This window comes from Mustela lutreola, chromosome 1 (assembly GCF_030435805.1).
Source record: "Mustela lutreola isolate mMusLut2 chromosome 1, mMusLut2.pri, whole genome shotgun sequence".
In the NCBI taxonomy this organism is placed as follows: domain Eukaryota; kingdom Metazoa; phylum Chordata; class Mammalia; order Carnivora; family Mustelidae; genus Mustela; species Mustela lutreola.
This window is the reverse complement of record NC_081290.1, coordinates 48,838,522-48,860,633: the sequence shown is the minus strand read 5'-3', so window position 1 is coordinate 48,860,633 and position 22,112 is coordinate 48,838,522. Positions and strand designations below refer to the sequence as shown.

The 22,112-nt window shown below is 43.7% G+C and overlaps 1 long non-coding RNA gene across 2 annotated transcripts; it reads left to right on the top strand.

Annotated features, from left to right (window-relative positions):
* Nucleotides 1-8,561: 8,561 nt before the first annotated feature.
* On the top strand, nucleotides 8,562-20,510 carry LOC131819316 (uncharacterized). 2 transcript variants are annotated; one of them, XR_009349135.1, is made up of 5 exons: nucleotides 8,562-8,673; nucleotides 8,812-10,974; nucleotides 19,224-19,445; nucleotides 19,562-19,678; nucleotides 20,306-20,510. It is a non-coding gene; the product is annotated as an uncharacterized LOC131819316 (long non-coding RNA). The 2 variants fall into 2 exon arrangements; XR_009349136.1 differs by lacking the exon at nucleotides 20,306-20,510 and adding an exon at nucleotides 19,797-20,091.
* Nucleotides 20,511-22,112: the final 1,602 nt, after the last annotated feature.

Sequence of the window (22,112 nt, the reverse complement as noted above, 5' to 3'; positions counted from 1 at the left end):
CCCAGGTAGGTGGTGTTATTAGAGGCAGGACTCTGAGATCACACTGGAGCATTTATATTCTGTCCCACTAGGAAAAGTAGCATTTACATTCTGTCCCACTAGGAAAAGAAGGGCTTCTTCACCTGTGGCCCATGAATGATCTCTTGGTGGGAAGATGAATATTTTCTTTTAGATATCTTTTTTGTGTTACTTTGTAAATTATCTTTGTGAAAATAACATGTTCTTTCTAAATGTAAAACTGTTTCTGATGTGTGGTTTCACTGCAAACGAATGTAGGATGGAAAGGATCTTCCTGTCATGGTTAGTGATTCTCCTGACTTCCTGTCGATAAGAGGAGCTTCCCGTATTATGAATGTGTGCACTTGCCTTTTTCATCTTAAGCCCAGCTTAAGGTGGAAAATGCAATGAAAAGAAATAATGTCCACATTTATGTATATCTTTTGTTTTGATTTTTATCAATGAACATGATAAGGACCTCCACCTTTCACATCCCCTGAAAAGCCCCCGTGTTTTTAATGTGGCAAAATTATATCTGCCTATCCTAAAAATACACCAGATGATGCAAATGTTTTACATGAGAAGACCTGATTTTTTTTTGTTTATTTGTAAGAGAATGGTGGAGGGAAGCAAAGAGAGGGGAAAGAGAGGGAATCCCAAGCTGACTCCCTGCTGACTGCAAAGCCTCATGACCTGAGCTGAAATCAAGTTAGATGCTCAACCAAATGAGCCCCTAGGTACCCCCAAAAGACTTAATTTATTTAAAAATTTTTTTTTTTAAATATTTATTTGACAGAGAGAGATCACAGTAGGCAGAGAGGCAGGCAGAGAGAGAAGGGGAAGCGGGCTCCGTGCTGAGCAGAGAGCCCAATGCGGGGCTCAATCCCAGGACCCTGGGATCATGACCTGAGCAGAAGGCAGAGGCTTAACCCACTGAGCCACCCAGGTACCCCAAGACTTTATTTTAAAAGGCTGGAACTGTACTTTAATTTGTGTTGTTCTGACACAAAATCCTATTGTTAAATAACTTTTTTTTTGAAGTAGGCTCCCTGCCCAGTGTGTAGCCCAGTGTAGGGTTTGAACTCATGACCATGAGATTGAGACCTGAGCTGACATCAGGAGTCGGACACTAACTGATTGAGCCACCCAGGCCTCCCATCTTTTGTTAAATATCTTACACAATTGTTTATTCACCCTTCAAGTAAAGGAAGCCATAGATAGTTAGAGAGATCTGGGGTAGTCCTTGTTCCATGGATTTGAACTTGCTTATTTGGGACTTGGAGCAGATAAAGAAAACTGAAGTAATACTTCTGTCGAATGGCAATGCCCTTCTGAATTGTTGACATTTCTTTTAATATGATGTCCTATGAGGATTTATTGTTTGGAGCTACTGCAGCCATTTTGTGACCATGAAGGGAAGGCCCAGAGTATTGCAGAGACGCTGACCTAGAATTGTGACATTGTTGAATTACTAAGTTAACACTGGATTTCCCTTTCTTTCTTTCTTTTTTTTTTTTTTTTTAAGATTTTATTTATTTATTTGACAGACAGAGATCACAAGCAGGCAGAGAGGCAGGCAGAGAGAGAGGGGGAAGCAGGCTCCCTGCTGAGCAGAGAGCCTGTTGTGGGGCTCAATCCCAGGACCCTGGGATAGTCACCTGAGCCGAAGGCAGAGGCTTTAACCCACTGAACCACCCAGGTGCCCTTGGATCTCCCTTTCTTTAGATTACTTGGGCAAAAACACATTCTTAGGATTTAAACCTCCTTCATTAGATATTTTGTTACTTGCCTTCCACAACAGGATCCATGATTCAAACCTTGTCTTGGAGAATAAAGTTGATCCTTGGCACAAGTCTTTCTCATTGGCAGAAAGCCTCGGGGGTACTGATTCTTTTGTGACTTAACAGAGAATATTTTCCAAAGGAAAAGTCAAACTGATCAGATATCAAAGATAACACTCATAGACCATGTCAAACTGTGTATAGCACTTAAAATTTCTGTTTCAAGGTAAGCACCATTACATTTTCAAAATTGAAATTTACTTTTGGGCAGGTTTAGGATTGACTTTTGTGTTACTACATATTTTTTTCTTCTTGGAATTAATAATTAACTTTTAAATAATCAATTTAAAGTTAGAAACATGATTTAAAAAAACACATTGAACACAGGTGAAGTACAGTTGAACTTTGAACAACGCAGAGTGTGAGGCACTGACACCACAAATAGTCAAAAATCATGTATCACTTGTGACTCCTCTCAAAACTTTAGCACAAACTACTGTTGACCAGAAGCCTTACCAATAACATAAACAGGCAATCAACACATAGTTGTATGTGACATATATTATGTACAGTATTCTCATAATGAAGTAAGCTACAGAAAAGAAAATGTTATGAAAATCATAAGGAAAAGTAAATATATTTGCAGTATTGTACTATATTTATTGGAAAAATCTGCAAATAAGTGGACCCATACAGTTCAAATTCATGTAGTTCAAGGGTTAATTGTAAATACATTTCTAATATAATAAGATCATTGCATGTAAATGTTCCTACTTATGTTTTAAGAGCATTTTTTCCTGGAGGAGGGATTCTATACCTTTTGTTAGATGCTCAGATGAGTCTGAGAGAGAACAAAAGCTCAGCTGTGGAAAGTCTGCCTGATGGGGTGTTGTAGGAGAGAGTGACAGCAGATTGTAGGGTTATCGGAAAAGAAATTTGGATTTATGGACACGATGTGGCACAGTGAAGGGCTTTTAATGTTTTACACCTCCCAGACCTCTGTTTTCTTTTTCTTTCTTTTTTTTTTAAAGAGTTTATTTGACAGACAGAGATCACAAGTAGGCAGAGGAGGCAGGCAGGGGTGGGGGGAAGCAGGCTCCCCGCTAAGCAGAGAGCCTGATGTAGGGCTCGATCCCAGGACCCTGAGATCATGACCTGAGCCGAAGGCAGAGGCTTAACCCACTGAGCCACCCAGGTGCCCCCAGAACCTCTGTTTTCTAAAACAAAAAAAAGTGGAATCAAAATGACCCATCTCATAGGTTTGATGTGATATATATATCATCCATTGAATGTGAAATGATATTATAGTATATAATGAATGTTAAGTGATTAGCATTGTTTCCGGAATATAAGAGGAGCTCAATAAGTAATAATCAATCACCTTGTGCATTTTGAGAAACTCCTGCAGGAGGAAGCGTGGATGCCAATGGATGCCCCTAAGGTGAAGAAAGAAGGAGAACACGAGATAGGTCTAAGAGATGGAGTCAGCAAAGATGAGCAGAACATGCCTGGGTTTCTCTAATCCTGCCTTTGGCACTCTCCTTGTGACTTAGAACAAATTACTTCCCTTCTCTGAGCTTTAGTTTCTTTACCTGCCAATTGGGGATAAAGGCGTCTACCTCAGGAGAATGTTGTGAGGGTTATAAATAGAGGAGATGTAGATGTCTGTAGAGCACCTGGCCCATTGGAGGTGTTCAGTGAATGAAAGCTCAGAGGAGCAATCCGAAAACCTTGCTCACCTACCTCTACCTTAGTTCTGTCTTTGCTCCTGGCCAGTGACCTAGATGTCCACACACAGGTGTAGCTGAATACATGGAATATTCCAGATAAGGCTGATGCCGAGGAATACTGAGGTCTAGCCAGTGTTTACATCATGACCTGGTGGAGGCTCTTCTTGCCTTGTTTTTATCTAACCTGTCCCACTCTGTGTCCCCATGGGGCTCTGGGACAGCAGGAATCTAGGGCATTTCCCTGTATCTGGAAAGGTCCACAATGGGAGGAGGAGAGCCAGCTGAGGTGGTGGGAGTTGGTTTAACTCTTATGTTTGTGAAATCATTTCTACTATCATTGGCATTATTTTGAGGCATTTCTGTTGCCTTCCAGAATGCTTTAAGGGGATGGCAGAAGGTGATCAGAAGGGGGGAATACCATACAACTCATTCAACACCTCAGGTACACACCTTGAATCCCTCCTTTCAACCTTATCAGATCGCCTCACCCCGAGGGCTTTTCCTCTAGAGCATTTATCCCACTTTGAAAGGGCAGTATGCATTTCCTACTTGTTTGTTGTTTGACTTGTGTCTAAAAAATAAGCTGCATAAGGGCAGGGACCAGATCATGTTCACTGAGCCTAGAACAGTGCCTTGCACACTGAAGGTGTGTAACCGTATCATTGACTAAACAAAAGGTTGAATGTTTCATGGAATTATGGTTAAAAGTTTGTGTTGTTATGACAAGATAGATTGTATTCAAAGCCTCAACTTTTGCTAGATTTCTACTCACTCTATAACAGAGGGACAGTGGCTCGGTCCAAGATCCTATATGTTGAATGATGCTTATACCTCCAGCATAATACACCCCCACCCTGTTGATCTCAGGTGTGGCCACGTGATTTGCTTTAGTCAATGAAATGTGAGTGGAATGAATGTATATCCCCCACCAGACAGAAACTTTAAGATTGAGCCCATGATTCATCATGTTTCTGTTCCCCCTTACCCCGTGAACTTGGTATCATGTAGAAGATGGAGCTTCTCTCAGGGTTCTGTCAGGTTTCTGAGTGGTTACGATGAGTAGAGCTCCCTTGTCAGCCCATGATGGGCATGGGTTGTGAGTGAGAAATGAACTCGGTTGTCTTCAGCAAGGTTTTCAGATTGCTCCTACAGCACAACATAGCATATCCTGATGGATCCTGTGTTCCTTTCTGTCCTTCCTGTTTTATCCATTCATGCCTCTGACCCCCAGACAGGCAGTATGGAGCTGGGAGTGGAAGGAATTTCATTCACGGAGTACCTTCCAAGTCCCCAAGGGTGGTGTAAGTGTTATTCCCGAAGCTATTCTATTTCAGCCTCACACACAGCCCCTGGGTCAGGGACTCCTAGCTTTAGCACAGAGTTGGGTAAACTGAGGTTCAGAGAAGCTTCAGCACCCAGTGCAGGGTACCCCAGTTTCCACTCCACACCTCTCCCTCTTCGCACTACAGCAACGGTCTCTCACTGAAATGCTGGCTAAGGTCATTCTGCGAGAGATGCTTTTAGATCTTAAAAAAAAAAACAATAACCTTTACTAATGACCTGGTAATTGTTTTTATAGCTTCCCAATGAAGTGTGAAGTGTTCTCAGAGATAACGCAGGACAATTTCCTCTGATGGTGAAGTTTTCCAAAGAACGATTGCTTCACTCTTCTGGGCTTTCAGTGCCCTGACTTCCGAGTGATATTGAATGGATGCAGAGCTATAGGTCTGGCAGCTTTGAAAAAGCTGAAGAGGTTGGAAGGCATGTTGGCTCAGCCTTATCCTTAGTTTAAAGCATGAATCCTGTCTTTCTTTTTCACATATGGTCGCATAATTGCATGTGAACGAATAGTAAATGGCTGGCATTTTTCCAGCGCTGACCCTGTGCCATGACCGGGCTCATGACTCAAAGTCACATCCCCGTCCATCCAGGGCCCAGGGCAGCACATGGTGAGGGCTCCAGAAATATCTTTGCAATGAGTGAATTATCCATAACAAATATGTGTTGGACCTGCCGCTTTGAGCCCTGATCAAATGCAGTGAAAAATGTACTGACAGAGGGGAAAAAGAATACGTGTTCAGACAACTCGGTCATCGAATTCACATCCAAAAAGCCATTCAAGATCCCAGGAAGGTGAGACAATTTTAATTGAAAACATTCATGATTCTGTCGCCAAAATACCCAAGTCAGGTCACACCTATGACCCAATTGAGTTGCTTTTTATTTGCTTTAGTATGAATCAGAGCATGACGTTCCTTGTAGGATAAGGCCTTCTATGAGGACACTTAGCAATTTCCTTGAAAAGCCTTGCCAATGGTTGCCTCACTTTATTCCCACAACTCTCCCTCTGCAGCAGGCAGGACAGATGTGTTTGTTATGACTGGGAACTGAGGAGGCTTAGACATTCAGTGAGCCGCCAGTAAACCACATACTTACCAAGGGGCAGAAGGATCTAGAACCTGGGATGCTAGCACTAACCATCCAGTGCTTTCCATCATATCATGGCGTCTTCCCTTGTGACTTGGATGGGCCCGAGGGGACGAAGTAGGCATCAGTTGTGTTGCAGTCATTCTTTGGAAAACTTCACCATCAGCTTTTGCGTTGCTAGTGTGCTTTTTATTGGTGTGTTGTTACCCTAAAGTTCATTCGTTCCATTCTCACCTCCTGTTCAGGTACAGTTTCCCCTGGAATAAGAGAGACCATGCCTGGGAGAGTCTCATGTGTTGAACTGGCTTGGCCATGGTGCCTCGTTGTTTGGTCAGATTCCAATCTCTGTGCTGCTGGGAAGGCATTTGTTAAAAATGTGATATTCAGATCAGTAGACTTTGAGTAAAGCAGATTACCCTCCCAAATCTGGGTGGGCCTCTGCCCACCAGTTCAAGCCTTAAGAGAAAAAGCCAAGGTCCCCGGAGATGAAGAAATTCTGCCTCCCACCTCCCCTTGGACTTAAGACTCCTTTAGACTCAAGACTGCAATTTTAATTCCTGCCGGAATTTCCAACCTGACAGCCAGCCCTGCAAATTTTGGACTTGTCAGCCCCCACAATTGTACGAGCCAAATTTTTTCTTTCTTTTTTTTTTTTAAGGATTTTATTTATTTATTTGAGAGAAAGCGAGCATGCACAAGCAGGGATGGGGAGCAGCAGAGGAAGAGGGAGTAGCAGGCTCCTTGTGGAGCGGGGAACTGGACCCGGGGCTTGGTCCCAGGACCCCAGGATCAGGACCTAAGCCAAAGGCAGATGCTTAACTGATTGAGCCACCCAAGTACCCCTGCATGAGCCAATTTATTAAAAAGCCACTCCCCACCCTCTCTCTATACACAGCCACATGTACACATGCTTATTTGCATGTTGATATTTACATTTACTATGTATATACATATTTACATCTTATTGGTCCTCTTTCTCTGGAGAACCTGAACACAAAACCATAGTTATGCCTTTTTGACAGGTATGACGATGAGGACAGCTGCCATTCTTGAGTGTTTCCTATCTTCTCTAGGCAGTTCCTATAACCTTCGCAAGGACTCAAGACGTTGAGCATTATTCCCCCATCTCACAAATGAAGAAACCAAAGCAAGTTGAAATAAGTGACCCAAGGTCAGAAAGCTAGGCAGTGACAGGGAATGGAGCCAGGTTTCCAGTGCTCGGCACTCAAACATTTCTGGATTCATCTAGTCATCAATTTTTTAAGGTAGTCCAAGAATGCATCAGGGCAAAATTAGGCAACTGGCTGCATTTTTCAGATGTGATATTTTACTCATCGGGAAAGAGCAGTTCACTTGTCAACTATTATTTGGGGTGGTTAAAGTCAAATACATTGAACTAACAGAAACAGGAAACTTCTGTTTCCCCCTTTTCCAAATTCCAGAATCTGTCACCTGATAACTCAAAGACCAAGTTGCATTTGTGTGACAGAAAACAAAAGCCTGTCCCTTTCCAGTTGGTTCTGGGTTTGGAGGTTTGGGACCTGAGGTGAAGCGTGGCAGAGACTGATGATAAATCATCCCAGAGTTTGGGCTTTCTCTTTGCCTGCAACATGGCCCTTAGGAGCACAAGCCAATGTTCCAGAGAGATGGAAAGGAGATGGAGTTTGAGAGAGGCCGCCACCTGTCCCTGCGTGGCACACATACTCAGTGCCATTTCTGCCCCCTCTCTCATGTCCACAGATATGTAAAAACCTCAGGAAAGTCGGCTCTCCATCTTTCTCTGGGAACTTGATGTGAGCTTTGGAAGAAAAAAAAAAGGCAGGGATCCTCCTTCATATGTGCTTATTTTTAGCTCTTCTCTCTTTTGCAGAATGGCTAACGCCAACTCAAACTATTTCTGCAAAGAGTTGCTGGGGACAAAGTGGAGATGTGGGTAGGCTCCTCGAGCTGGCTCTGAGAAGCAGGTGAGATGCGAGCTAAAGCAATCGCTTTGCAGCCACCTTTGACGTAAGTGCTGGAGATTTCTTCAATTAGCTTAATCCTTTCCTCCTGACGCGCACTTTATAGGAAAGCAAATGCCATAATTATCCTCCCCCATTCTCTCTAATCCCTGTCTGCGTGGCATGCCGACAGATGCTTTTCTGCCTGCCTGCGTTGCCTGCCTCTCCGAGCCTGGTGTCCCGATGAGGCGGGCTGTGTGTGACAGATTGCTAAATCTGGCCTCCTCCATGCAGGGGACTCAGTGTTCAAGTGGCGCCGGCTGCTCGCACCTCCCCTCGGGGCTGTGGCAGGCCTGGCTTGGGGCAGGCCCAGAAAGTTCTGGAGGCCTGCCTTGTGATCAGGAAATCCCTCGCAGAGAAGGACTGCCCTCCGCCGCTGGCAGAGTCTGCCATAGGTGGCGTGCCTTGTTTAGGATTTAAATCTGGGACCCTGCCCAGGCAAAGCTTCTCTCTTCCAGGGAAGAGCATCCAGCCCCAGATGCCAGGGCAAGCACAGGGTAATTGTGTAAAGCCAGGGGGCACTTATCTGGTCCTGCCCTCTAACAGGGGACAGTCTGTGTGCAGACATTTATTCATCTATTAATCTAAAATTTACACCCCTCACACACTTAACATTTCTTTTTTTGAGGCTACTGTTTTGGACCTGGAAACTGCTATTCACTAGAAGTCAGTCCCGCCTCTAACACTCTGTAATGTGTGAGCAAATTTCTGAGCCTCAGTTTCCCCATCAGTCCATTGGTGAGTAACTGCTTCTTTCTTTGCAAAAGCTTTGTGAGGACTGAGTAAAATAGTGAATGCGATGCACCTAGTAGACAGTGGGTACTTAACAAATGTGCTTCAGTTTTTAAAAAAAGATTTTGTTTATTTATTTGACAGAGAGAGATACAGCAAGAGAAGGAACACAAGCAGGGGGAGTGGGAGAGGGAGAAGCAGACTTGCCGCCAAGCAAGGAGCCCAATGCAGGGCTAGATCCCAGGACCCTGGGATTCTGACCAGAGCCGAAGGCAGAAGCTTTATGACTGAGCCACTCAGGTGCCCCATAAATATGTTTCATTAATGGGACTAACTATCATATTAACATTACTGCTGCCACTACTAATGTACACTCCCTTAGTGTTGAAGTTCATTATAATTTTCAAGATAATTTCATATAACCTCTCTTCAGCTGTTTAAAAGTGGATATTATATCCCCCGACTTTTTTTCAGATAAGTTCTGCTAATGCTTGAAATCACTGAGATCAGGGGTTGGCAAACTATGGCCAGTGGACCAAATTTGGCCCACTGTCCGATCTCATAAAGTTTTATTGGAACACAATTGCTTCCACTCAGTCATGCATTGTCTGTGGCCACTCTTATGCTGCAAAGGCAGAGCTGAGAAGTTTAAGCTTAGTTTAGGTCACCTTTGATGGCTTCAAGGCAGAGCCTGTGTGGGGTCTGAAGCTTCTGATTCTACAGCAACTTCTAGTGAGGGATTTCTCTCACTCTTCTCTCCATATAAACATTTCTTGGTACTTATTATATGCTCTTTATCCTACTCATTCCTCTTCTCCCCACAGCCACCCCCACTCTACACGATCAGAACAGAATCTCCTTGGATCCCTGGGGTCTGTGGACTGGGGTGGCTCAGACACTCGGTGCTATCGATCCTGTAGGCAGAGAATCCAGCTCTTGTGGCCCCTTCCTGCTTCCTCCCCTCCCCTGCATGTTCCCCAAGAGCTCGCTCTGTGTGAAGCCCCATCCGGGAAGCTGGGGAGACACCAGTGGATGACAAGTCTTGGCCCGCAAGATGCAGCGGGGAAGAAGAGGATGAGAGAGTAAAGAGATCATGGAAAAGCCCAGTGCCTTATCTGCTGATGCGAAACATTTAGCAGGTCTGGAAAGTGAATGAAGAAGGAATGCAGGGTCCTGGGCATCCAGGTGGCAATCTGGAATTTGTGTTTTGGAGAGGAGGGTAACGGAAGGAATGGGGGACATGGGCTTTAGTGGGAACATCCCGTTGGCCTGCAGACTCTGAGGAAGGCTTCGGAGAAAGGAGGGCAGAGACAGACCCTGTTTAGAGCAGAGCCCAGGAAAGAAGCCCAAGGGCAAGGATGGGGCCATGTCACCAGACCAGGTCTGGCGGTGGCAAGCCTGGAGACAAGGTCATTTAAAGGGCTGCTGTTATAGCTCATGGGGCATCCATGCTGGTCTGAACCAAGATGGAGGAGACAGGGCTGAAGAGGGAGAAGAGCTCAGGAGGAGGAAGTGATAGGTGGGATCGTCCTAGCTGCTGCTGTGGTCTCGACCTTGCTGACTCTGATCAGGTCACACGGGGCAGCTAAACAGGCTGTACGACCCACCCTGGGGCAGACCCTGGACCTGGAGGATTATAGAATGGGAAATATAAGGTTCTAATTTAAGTACGTATCCCTGTGAGGAATGAGATCCTAAGGCAGGCTATGGATCAGCCAGTGGAAGAGGGTAGGAATGGGAGGCAGAAGAGCACAGGTAGGAACAACGTTCTAGAAGTGCTGTCGGGAGATGAAGGTGTTGTAACGCCTGTTCTCTCCCTCAGGAGTGAAAGGGAGAGGTGGCAAGTGGCCAAAGGTAGGCTGGACCCACCTACCACCTGGCAGTCTGCTGTGTTAGCATACAACTCTCTGTGCGTGCGTGTGCACTCACATACATGTTAGGTAGGAGGGAAAGGCTTGTGGGAGACAACCCTGGAAGGGACACATATGAGAAGGTTGCATGTTTTGCCCAGCGGGTCAGGGAACTATCAACCTCGTCACTCACTTCCTCTTTTCTGTGTGGAGATGTTCAGGTCTAGAAAGAATTCACTCTCAGAGAAATGAAGATAAGAAGCAGCAACAAACAGCACCACAGGCATAAAGGAGAAGAATTGCTCGTATCTCTGCATCCCACATCCTGAAGAGAATCTAATATTTGTCCCATCCAAGCATCTGAAAATGCAGGCAGGAGTGACACGACGTAGACGCCGATCATGCAGTTTTGAATGAGTTTGTGTTTGAGGCTGTGATAGCCCCAGAGGACTCCCGGGTAAGTTATCTATAGTTGGAACATTGCGTATACTGTATTTGCATCAAAACAGGGCCCACTTCCAAGGAGATATTATGTTTTCCCCATCAATAAAGCTTGATTTTTATGGGTGTTTAAAATCACACTATCAAGAGCCATGGGCATAATGGGTAAGTGTTGAATGGGCTCCAGGAATGGGTCTGCCAATGGCCATCATCTTCATGAGCTCCAATGCCCTAAAATATTGCCCTTGAGGTTCTTTCCAGAAAGACCAGCGTTGTCAGTTTTTCAGTGTATCCTGAGATAAGAAAGAATCTTCTGAAGATTGCAGAGCATTTGGGGAAGGATCGTGCACAGCACTCAGGGGCAGCCTGCGGAAACTCTTTAACATGGGGCTGCCTTAATCAGTGATGACTTCTACTTCACCTCCTTGCTGCCAATCCTCTTCTTTTCTCTCTTATCATTAACATAGTTTGTAACATGGATGCAGTACAAAGCCTAACGTTAAGGTCCAGTCTTATGTGCTGTCTTGACATCCGGTGGAATTGCGAGGGCCTCCAATGCTCTCACCCCCAATTCTCCTTCTCCTTCTGCTCCTGCAGATAAGGTCCCCTGGAAAAACAACCTTCCTTATTAAAAGAACCAGGTGTATCCCTGAGCACCGGGTTTCAGTTCTTGACTAGCATGCAAAATTATTAAAATAAGCCAATCATACCTCCCCAGAGCAACCAGGGGGCACACCATTCTTTTGATACTGCAGAGCCTGGCCATGTTGTCCACTATGTCCCCCAGTGCAACCCTCTTGTGGCCCTGCTACTCTGGTTTTTAGGTGTGCGACTTGGGCAAATTATTCTAACTTTTCTGAGCCCAAGTGCCCTCAAGCATAGTGCAGGATGTCCCTTATGGGTTGCTGGAAAGAATAAGTGGGATAATTTATTCAACCCCTCTTTACTGAGGACCTACTAGGTGCCAGGAACAGGGATTGTAGCAATGAAGAAACCAAACAGAGTTTCTATCCACATAGATCTAATACTCCAATGGAGGACACAAACAACAAGCATTTAAAAATCAGTGAGATGGGTATAGACAGTGTAAAGTGCCATGAAGAAAATAATTCATCAAGCCACGGGATAGAGATGGCAAATGCTGAACCAAGGAAGGGAGAGGGATATTAGATATGGGTACATGGAGGCTCCCCTGGAGTGGGAACATTAGTGCCAAAACCTGAGGATGAGAAGTCAGCCACTAGAAGATTTGGGGGACAGCTGTTCGAGGCTAAGGGGACATTAAATGCAAATATGCTGAGGTGAGAGTGAGATGGGCTGTTGTAGCAACACCAGCAAAATCAGTGTGGAGCAAGTATAAGTGGGGGGAGGGGCACAGTACTGAAGGGATAGCAGGTGCCTTCCCCCGGAAGCCATCCAAAGTCAAAGTCTGGCCATGGCCTCCACTGGGATACATCTTAGGAAGACAGAGGCTCTGTGATTCGGCACCACCAGGGTCACAAAGGAGGGAGCCAGAAAGAAGTGGGGAAGCTTTCCTGCCCAAGCCACTGAAAGGTCTGACTGGTGGGTATTTTTAAAGAAATGAAGCCCTTCCAGAGGTCAGAAAATAAAGAGAACAACTAGACCAAGCTTGGATAAATAGAGGTCCTGCTGGAAGCTGCTTTAGTGAATAATTAATATCCACTTGAAACCAGCACCTCAATGGATGGAAACACCAAACTTCTTTGAGTAGTTATTTCTGAAGTGCTAGGGGAAAGTTGGCTTTCTCCAGTGCTCGGGTGGTCTCGGATCTCCCAGGATTTGTATCCCACCTCCAGTACTTGCTAGATACACAGAGCTTGGATAAAATATTTCGGTGGGATAAACATCATGTTCTTCAGGATTGAAATGGAAATAAAGATGATGATGAGGCTGATGATGATAGCAAAACCCGTCTTTGAGGGCTGCTGGAAAGGTTAATTGAGAGAATCCTTGGAAAACTCTTAGCATACCCTTTGTTGCTCTGATGAGAGTCTACAAGATGAATACATTCAATGTTTTCTAAAATATTGGTCCATTACTTGCTTTCTCAACATAAAGGAAAAGTTACAGTTGACTTGGTTTGAGTTGGTACATTCTGAATTATCAGGTTATTATTAAAAAGGTTTTTCTATTGGTCATCTGCTCAGTGCTCTCTCACAGTGAGGGAATTTACCCAGACTGTATTTTGGATAGCAACCATTAAAGTTTCTTAGAGAATTTTTTTTTATGTTAGATATAATACAGCTTCACTATAGAAATCAGAAAATATACTGACAGTATTCAGAAGAAAATCAAAACCACCTGTAATTTCGTGCTCCTAATCTTGTCACTGACATTTTTTCTTCTAGCTTTTTCTCTATGCATCTTTGAACATAATTTATATCTTATAGTATTATTTTTGTCCTATTTTGTAGTTTATGCATATTTGCATATATCATGAAAGATTTCCATAAACATTTTGAAATGGTTACATAATATTCTATTATCTGGATTTACCATTACAACCTTTTATTATATCACATAGTATAAATAATACTGGGATAGCAAATAAACACCTCTGATGCCCAACTCCACAGATCTGGATCCTTTATAAAAAAAATAATAATTTATTTGATGAGTTTCACAATAAAGACCATTGCTGCCTTATGTGGGGAGGGAAATACTACAGGTATTGTAGAGTTTGGTAAACCGTGACTAGTCGGCCAACTCCAGCCAGCTTGTTTTTATAAATAAAGTTTTATTAGAACACAGCCATGCTTATTTGCTTCCATATCGTTTATGGCTGCTTTCATGCTGCCAGGACAGAGTTGAGTACTTTAGCCTTGCCAAACCCAAAATATTTACTACCTGATTCTTTACAAAAAAAATTTGGCCAACTACTGGTATTAGAATGGAAGAGAGCTCAGGCTTTCTCATTCGAACACCAACAATCCTAAACCACGCATTTTTAAATAATAATATTTTAAAAATGTTTTTCTTTAATTCATATTAAAAAACAGAGGAAAATGAACATAAATAATAAAAATAAACATGATGAAAATGAACATAAAATAATAAAATAGCTGAAATCAAACACGTCTCCAAAAGCTGACTCTTTGTGGAAGAGTGGATGGAGTAGGAGTAGGAGTCAGTACTCTTACTCCATCCACCCTTCCTTCCACTGTATATTTCAGAATCTTAGCCTGGATTGGACAAAGCTTGATAGCAGAAGCTCAAGAACAGACTTAGGTATATAAGGAAAATTTTCATAATAAAGTGGGCACCAAAAATCAGCTTGGAAGAGAAGGATTGCTCTGCCTATAGTGTTGGCGTATGGTGTGAGGTAGGAATCAGATTCACATTATATTATGAAGATTAAGACCTGAATATGCAAGGTAAGCTGATGAAGTAGGGTTCTTAACATTGACCCTTTTGTTAATCTGAGGAAACCGATGGACTCCTTGGAATGTTTTTAAATACATATAGGGAACTAGACAGAATTACTAAGGAAACCAATTTTGTAGAAATGCAGACATTTAAAAACTTGTGGAATAAAATGTATGCTTCTTTATGAAAGCATTAACTTATAAGCTCCAGTAGTAAATCTAATAACTGTGGCAATTTTGAAATAGTGATGAGCATAAGCAAAATTTTGAGATATCCAAAACAACTGTCACATAAGGTGAAGATATACTTAGTTTATTCCAAGTTTACTGACACTTTGAATTTTAGGTTAATGCCCTCCGGGTCAAAAACCTCTTTCACAGAGCTGATAGAATTGGGGAAGATTATTTTTGTGTTCTTTTAGCCTAGGGAAGAACTTCTTATAGTGGCCCCCTAACACACAAAGAATTGATGAATCTGTCTGCATTAAAATTCAGAAGTTTTATTCAGTAAAGCTCACTAGACTTTAAGAAGGGGACAGGCTGAGAGAAAACTTCTGCAACTTCCAAAACCAGCAAGCGTTTAACATCTAGAACATACAAGGAGCTTCTGTAAATCAATAAGAAAAAGACAGGGAAACCAGTAGTATATGGGTAAAAAATACAGACAGCTCCCAGAAGGGAAAATCTTGAATGTGTCATAAGCATATAATGAGAGACTCAACCTCTCTGAAATAAATAATCCGAAGATTAAAACATCAGTGGAATAGAGACTACTGTGCACCCTCCCATTTTCCATAAATAAAAAGCCTATTACCACCAAGTGTTGTCAAGGATGTGGGAAAAGGAGAACCCTCACGCATCATTGACAAGATATAAACTTTTATAACCATCTGAGAAGAGTCCAGTGATACAGAAACAAAGGAGCACGTGTCTTATGACTCAGTTCTCCTACACTGAGTGTAGGAACAGGGGAGTCTGGCATATTGTTTCCTAAGTGAACACATATGAAGATCTATGTTTTTTTTTTTTTTAAAGGTTTTACCTATTTATTTGACAGAGAGAGATAGAGATAGAGTGTAAGTGGGGGTGGGGGGAGGGAAGGAGAGGGAGAAGCAGGTTCCCTGCTGAGCAGGGAGCCTGATGCAGGGCTTGATCCCAGGACCATGAGATCATGATCTGCGCCGAAGGCAGACACTTAACCGACTGAGCCACCCAGGTGTCCCCACATACGAGGCTCTTGGTCTCAATGTTGGCAGTGTTGGTGGATACTCGAGGCAACTTGATAGAAAAGTGGAAGGTGCATACTAATGGATGTATACAATGGAGCATATTCAGCCATAGGTGAAATGTCCTGCACACATACAACAGCCCAGATATACCCTTGACTCACAGTATTGCATGTAGTATCGCATGTGAAAAGTAAGAACACCAAGAGATTTATGCACAACTCTCTTTTGTAAGTTAAAAACACATACACACAGAAAACACTATTTATTTTATAAAGTACCCGTATCTGGGGATTGAATATACAGACAGTGGCTGGACCTTATATAAAAATAGAGCTCTGACCCACAACTTGCAGCCGCCTGCCCAAGAAACCAAACCCTTATCTCTAATCACAGCCCCAGAAGCCAGCCTGCTGGGTCATTCCTGCAGGAAGTCAGGCTTCTAACTGATCCAGAAGCTAAACAGTAGCTTCTGACCCAAAACAGCCTGGGCTTTGTTAATAACTGATAGCTTCTCTAATATTTGTCCCCACTTAAACTTAAGATACCAGTCAGAGAAAGCCAAACCCATCACATAGGGATGCTTTGCTTTAAGTTAGCCTACCTCCAGCTTTGGCCAACAGCCTCCAATAAGGACATACATGAAACCTTTCCCCTTCCCATGATGAAACATTCCCACTCCTCTGCCTGTCTTTGTGTCTCTGCCAGAATGCAAGTGACAGTGGCTGACTCCTTTGTTAATAGCAAACTTGGAATAAATAGCCTTTGCTTATTCTCACTTGGTTGGCCTTTGTTTATTTCCATGATTTCCAAAGATCTGTTGGGCGCAGTTGAGTGGTACGGTGCCCCTTGTGCAGTGGGAGTGAACTGGAATGCAGATCAGAGCTGTGCATGGATCCCAGCAGACTCTGTGCCACAAATGTGGAGGAAGTGATTAACAGAACTTTCCATGAGAAGGTCCATGAAAAATAAAAAAAAGACATTTAAAAAATTAGTGGATTTTAATTTCTTTCTGCGTGGTACCTTTCTCTTTTACAGTCTCTTCTACTATCTGCTTCTAGGCTTTCCTCTGCTTGGGCTTGGGGACTAAGTATCCAGATCATTCTTCAGCCAGATGGAGATGGTCAAGGTATACAAGGAAGTGGCAATCATCCCTGGCTTCTCCAGACCCTTGGTGTAGGCGCCCCATCAAGGCCCCTGCCACACCTGACCATCTCTAAGAAACCTTCCTGCCCTTGCAAAGGCAGAAGGGGTCTTGAATCCCATTTTATTTTATTTTTATTTTTTTAAACCTACGGCCCGGGTTTTATCTCTGTTAGAGCATAGTTTACAGTTAGGGTCCTCCTTAGCCACTCCAATGCAGGAGATTAAAGGAGAAAATAGCCCCAATGATTTCATCTCTCTCTTTTTCAGTGAAAATTACTTTTATAAACTATTAAGTCTTCTGTGAAGGTTATAGTAGAGGACTGAGGCTCAGTTTAGCCCACTTATTAAGATATAGGCTACCTAGCCCCAATAGAAAAAATAAACAAACAATGAGTAGTTTACTTGGATTTATGCACAGTTTGTCTAATCAATCAATCTGTAAACATTATGCAAATGTGTGTAAACCCAAACCTAGCCCAGCCGGTACATATGCATTGTTATGTAAACGATCAATCTTGTTAATGCAAATATTAATATAAACCTGACATTAAACGCAAGTTTACACAGCCTTGCTGGTTGAAGGCAGCTTGATTTACATTGAAATGTAAATAGCAGTAGTGCTCTTTTTGGGGCTTTGGAAAACAGACTGACTAGAGTTCACTGGGTGGCCTGTCCCCATCAGGTTCCCCAGACCAACACCTTCCTTCAAGGCATCTCAGGAGGAATTTGGAGAGAATCTGGATGACGACGCTTGGGTCCCTACTGGTGTCCTCGTTTTTTTATATCCTAGCTTCTCCTGGCTCCTTTAGGATCCCAGGGCCCCAGTCTCCAAATCAGTGATGCGGGGAGAGACATTCACCACCTTACACTCTCTCATGAATTGAGGGCTTGAAAGTGAGCTCTTGTGCCAACAAGACTGGCTATCAGCGGACCCACTGGGCAGCTCTGTGCAGGACCGGTCTCCCTTTGCTCTGCTTACCTCCTTCCCTGGGCTGGCTTCTTATGTTTCTCGTCTGTTTTAAGTGTCACCTCACCTCTTCGGACAGAACTTCCTTGATATTCTCAGTAGGTTTTCTCCTCCAGGGTTCCCTAGGAGAGCTCCCTGCACATCTCATTCATGATGCTTTCCTCAGTGTGTCATGACAGATTTATTTCTTTCTCTGTTTACTGTGGTCCATTCTCCCTACCTATGAGCTTCACGGGGTCAGAGCTATGCTTGTTTTGTTCATCACGTCATCCTCACTGCCAGGCCCATGAGATGTGCTTGGAAAAATTCTGTTGGATGGATGGACTGTTGGACCAACTGACACACATACTCTGTAGCCTTGTTGCTTAGCACAAAGATCCGCCTTCCAATACTCACCTGGTTCTGTCTTTTCTTTTACGATCTGGGTCCTGCCCTGAATACACTGATAATTTGCCTGACGTCCCCTGCTGCTTCAGCACCTTCTGTCAGAGCTGGATTCTGGTCTCTGAGCTCCCTCCACGGCGTGATAATAACAGTAGGATGCAAAGTAGCTGGCATATATTCACCACGTACTAGGTTCCAGGTATTACTTTGGGTGCCTTATACCCATCATCTCATCTGAACGTTAATCTTCAAAGCATATTTTCAAAAGATCAAGCCTTTAACAAGGGCTTGGGCGGGGGCAGTGTCGAGTCCAACCCAGAGTCTAGATTGGAAGTTGTCTAGGTCTGAGTCCAAATCCTGACTTTACTAGCTATGAATTTTGGAAAACGTATTTACTGATGGGGGGCAGTGAACATTTCTTTCCTGGGGTTGTGGTGACAACTGAGTGGGATTCAGAGTCTAGCATGAGAATTTCACAGGTATTTGTAATTATTTCCGGCTCTTATACAAAAGTTCAGACATCTAGACCAAGGACTGCATTTATTCTGCTTGATCCCTTTGTCTCCTTTGTCCTCTTTGAGCCCGTGGTTGCTGTCAGCACTCCTCTCACCCAGTATGCCTTCTAGTAGAGAATTTGCACAGGATGCACCTTATGGTGTCTCTGCTGAGATCAACCACCCCAACATGAGACTGAGGAAGTTAATGACCCAGATCCCTGTGGAAGTGAAAGAAAGAGGCGCTAAAAAGACGTGGAACTCTTACATATGCCCATCAGTCCTAACCCTAAGGGCCCTGAAATGAAGGGAGTGCATCTGGGCTCTGCAAGGCACAGCTGGTTGGTTGCTACTTGCAGCCAGAGCCTATCTACTTCTGAGCAAGTCTGTTTACGTCTGACTCTCTGCAGAGAGCGAGCGGGTCCTGTGTCTTACTCATCAGCAGCCAACATGGTGACTGCACTTGGTGGGTGTCTGATCAACTTGCTGAATGAATATTCCCTTTCCAAACACTCTCACCCAGATTTATTGGACTTCAACCTTTTTAGGGCACTGTTTGGAGTGCCCTTTTTAGGGCACTTCTAATACTGTCTTTGACCTTCCTTTGGGCTGGACTTGGGGGTGTGATGGGAAGAAGATCACCCAAATGTAATTTCTCCTAGGTTCTCTACATACATCTCCAGGCACTGTCTGCCTGAACACCGCCTGCTGCCGGAGAGGCTCTGTCCTTGGCCAGATGGAGCTCCCTGCCAGCGACTGAACCCCAATCATTAATAGCAGCTGCAGACCCCAGGAGCTCCCTGCAAAAGCAGGAATGCCAGTTGCAATGAGAAACTTTCCACTGCCTACAACTAAAGGGAGAGAAACTACACTGGAATGTGAAGGTGGGGCCGAAATGTTTCTCTTATATATTGTTAACAATAACACCTTCATTTGAACTGGGCTTTGGAATTGATAAAATGCTCTTGTATCATCTCATTTGCTTGTCTCCAATTTGCAGATGGAGAAACTGCTCTGAGACAGGCCACAATAGCATCTGGAACCTCCTGTGATCAGCTGCCAGGATCCTTTAATGAGAGTTTGTGTGTTCCTTGATGTCTCCTGGGAGTCGCTCAAGGTAAGTAAGGAACTTGGGGCGGTCGGCTAGATGACCCCTAGCTGAGTGACTGTAATTGTTCTTACCGTTATGGGCTCACAAACCTTTTTTTTTTTTTTTTTTTTTTTTAAATTTTAAGAGAAAGGAGATGTTAGCCAAGATGGGATTTTCCCAAAAGAATTCTTTAGAAAAGTGCCAGAACCTTTACCTTCCACCTTGATAGTCCCCAGAGACAAACTGAAAGGACCTCGCTTAATGTCTCATCTGAAGGGTATTTGCAATGCTGGCTTCATCATTCAAAGCAGGAAAGGCCTTTGTCATGGTCAGATGGCTTTAATGTGTTCTGAATGCTACATAAATTCAAACTTGATGGCTCATTTATTTGTTGGATTGAAGTTTTATACAATAAACTAAGCCTTGGTATTTACTAATAACTTGTGCACTGCCCTTTGTTTGTTTAGAACAGCCAGAAGGCAAAGAAGTTGACCGAGTCCCTCATGGCCAATATGGTGTTCAGATCCTGGCATTTCCTGGGACGCTTTATGGATTGGTGGGGGGACGGGAAGAGGGCTGTTTGCAGAGGGAGAGAGGGGCGCTGTGGGGAAAGAAGGAGAGGGGAAACATTGTAGGGTATGTGTTTTATTCCAGACAAATTTGACATAGTCCCACCACCCATGCTTCAGTTGCTGAATTCAGTGAGCTGGGAATTCAGAACTTGGAGTGACAGGCCAGGCTTGGCTAGTGACTTGTGGCATGACCTTGGAAAATTCATTTTTCCCTGCTGTGTTTTGCTGTCTCACTTTGGAAAAAAAAAAAGAAAGAAAGAAAAGCTTATAATAAATTCTATTCATTGTTCAAGGTGAGCGTCCTTAAACTACTCTCCTTCAGGAGATCTTTGCTCTTTACCTCTACCCCTCCCACAAAAATTTCTCTTTTTCTCAGAATCCGAGACATATCATTTGTCCTATGTCTTAGGGGCAAGAACCCAGGCTTTGGTGTGTGACTGAGCCAAGTGTGAGTTGTAACTCGGCCACTCATCTCAACTCAAACAAGTTAGGGAATGGTTTTGAGTTCCCATTTCTTTTTCTATAACATGGGAATAATGGCTTATATCTTGTCATGTTATAAGAAGTACAGAATTGGACACATGTGAGGTCCTCAGCTCCGTGCCTGGCATTTACAAAGTACTCCTTACAAATGGGAGCAATTTTCATTCCAGCCTCATATTTTGGGGTTCCAGAATAGATTGTAAGCTCCCTGGGGAAAGGGACCAGCTGGTTTTCTGAAGACACAGCATCCAACCCCTGGAGATTTTTCTGTAGTATTTTCCATGACCACAGATGTTCACAGCTACTTCTCAGAGACAGATAATGTGACTTCCTCTCAGAGGACTCTCTGAGAGCAGCAACATCTTTCAGTTCATTTCAAGAGTAAGAACGAGTTCTGGGAATGACACAAGTGGGCAAAATCTGAAAGGCTCTACATTTCCATGGCTGAGGAAAGAAATTCCTGTTAAAATTGTATCAAAGGCTTTGCTTTTAGCACCTCCTCATTTCCAGACAACTACATTCTTCTTCCACTCTCACTCATAGGTTCCACCAGGGGCTCATAGATGGGATAGGTTCTGGCCCTGAAAGAATAATGGCTTGCTGGACTAGAGCTGCAAGTCATTGTCACTGGTGTCTCACGGCCTCCTGGAGGCTGGTGCCTGACTGGGGCCTGACCTAAGGCTTGCTGCTCCTGAATTCCTTTACTTTCTGCTGTAGCTGATACTGGCAAGTCGTTCCTCCTCTTCTATGTTGGAGGAGTCTTAATTTTTCCAGTCTGTACATCTCTTCCAAGTCATTCAGAGGAGTTCAGATTAGTCTAAGCCAATTTTGATAGCCCCATTCCCCAAATTCAGCCAGTGAGAATAGGACTTCTGAGTAAGATTTCCTAACTCTAAAAAAGGGATAGAAGAGATACCAAGAAGAACGGGTTCCCTGTGTTATCAGGATTCTCCAGAGAACCAATACGATATATGTGTGTGTGTGTGTGTGTGTGTGTGTGTGTGTGTGTGTGTGTGTCTATTTACCATAAGGAATTGGCTCACATGTTTATGGAGAAGGGCAAGTTTTGAGATCTGTGTGGTGGGTCAGCAAGTTGGAGATCTAAGAGAGCATATAGTTTAGTTCCAGTCTGAGTCTGAGGTTTGGAGAGCCAGGAGTCGATAGTGAAGTTCAAGTCTGAAGGTCAGCAGGACCAAGATCTAATAAAAAGCTACTGTTTCTGTTTGAATCTGAAGGGGGGGAAAGGCTGATGTCTCATTTTGAAGGTGGTCAGGGAGAAGAATTCTCTCTTACCTGGGGAGAGGGTGAGCCTTTGTGTGCCTTGTGTTCCTTCAACTGATTAGATGAGTCTCTCCCACATTAAAGAAGACAATCTGCTTTACTCAAACTATTCATTTCAATGTTAA